Below are 1539 nucleotides of genomic sequence, written 5' to 3' on the forward strand. Positions count from 1 at the left end.
AAGACATTCTGACATGACATCTAGTGACATGTCATGACACTAAGCATAAGAAAATATTATGATTACGATTATGATTAAACACGTCATAATAATAATAATAATAAACATTCTGTCTCCTAACAGTAATCAACTTTCTATCTAGTTATCTTTGAACATAAACAACCTGGAGTACCCCATGGGAATGACTAAGCATTTAACAGCCTGAGCTAGACATCCTGTCTACACTAAACATTTCTAATACATGAAGTGTCTAACCAATGTCTATCTGACTAAAAATACCTAACAAAACCCTGAATTCAAAGGCTTTGAAGGGGACTTACATGTATATTTCAGGCTGAATTTTTAGTTTTAATTTGACTAACAATATCAAGCTTTATGTAGCAACAAGTTTGTTCCCTTATGATGTATGAAAACACCAGTGGCAAATGTAGGTCAAATTCAAGCCAAACAAGCCCTCAGGCGGCTTTTTATTATCAAAGATGCTGTTTTACACACACAGTGCCTGTAAACGGGCCGTCATTACTCGCCATTTATCAATAACCAGTGTACCTATACTGACAGGAAGGGCCGGCTGAGGGTCAGGGTCTGAACTCTGCTGGAGCACAGCAGCAGTTGTAGGCTGAAAGCTGGAAAAAGCACTTTATATCATTTATATCACTAAACTGGAAGAAGGTGCCATTCATTCAAAACCAACAGCAAATGCTTTGGCATGGGTCGGCAGCATAAGATTTATTCATTAATTAAAGCAAAGGAACATGTGCAAAACTGAAAATAGAAACACTGGAAAGCTCCTGTGGTAGTGGGAATAGGGCAGGACCCAATAAAGATGTCTGCAGACTGAAGAGTAGCTTCAAAGAATTCTTTATTTCATGCATGGAGAGAAATCATACACAGCTTTCCAGATGCACCCAGCTGTAGATTGCCTCACAAGTTCAATCTTTTTGTGCACTGTGTAGACCACCCCCAGAGGAGGTTTGTTCAGCATGGCACTTTGGCATGAATCCAAATCCAGTCTAGCACTGACCACATAGTCTAGAATATCACAGGTCCTATTCAAACTGTAAAACACCACTTTTGGATCGAAAACATCTGCACAGGACAAAATCTTGAACAATGAACATGGTAAACATTATATCTGCTAAACATTAGCATGTTAGGTTTGTCACTGTGAGCTTTAAGAAATATTTGTTCTACTCATGTGTATGGTAGAAACGTGTTCCCTACTTTGCATTATATTCTGCATTTGAAAAAGAAAAACTGAGCAGGCAGTCCACTTTTTGCTCTTTCAGCTGGATGAGTGACACTTTTGCACACTTATGAATGATGCAGTGCAAAATTTGTTAATCAGGATAAGAATCCCTTGATGTCTAAGACCTTTTTTGAGGGCACCCTGGCAAGACGGAAGCATTAAAGTTACAGACAAACTATGATAAACAAGCAGTATACAAACAATTTCAATTCAAAACAATATTAGAAATGTAGGGTTGAACAGCAGAATGTTAAACTGCACAGCCTATCCTTACAGGTATCTAAACTGCA

Source organism: Monopterus albus, unplaced genomic scaffold (genome assembly GCF_001952655.1).
Source record: "Monopterus albus unplaced genomic scaffold, M_albus_1.0 scaffold470.1, whole genome shotgun sequence".
In the NCBI taxonomy this organism is placed as follows: domain Eukaryota; kingdom Metazoa; phylum Chordata; class Actinopteri; order Synbranchiformes; family Synbranchidae; genus Monopterus; species Monopterus albus.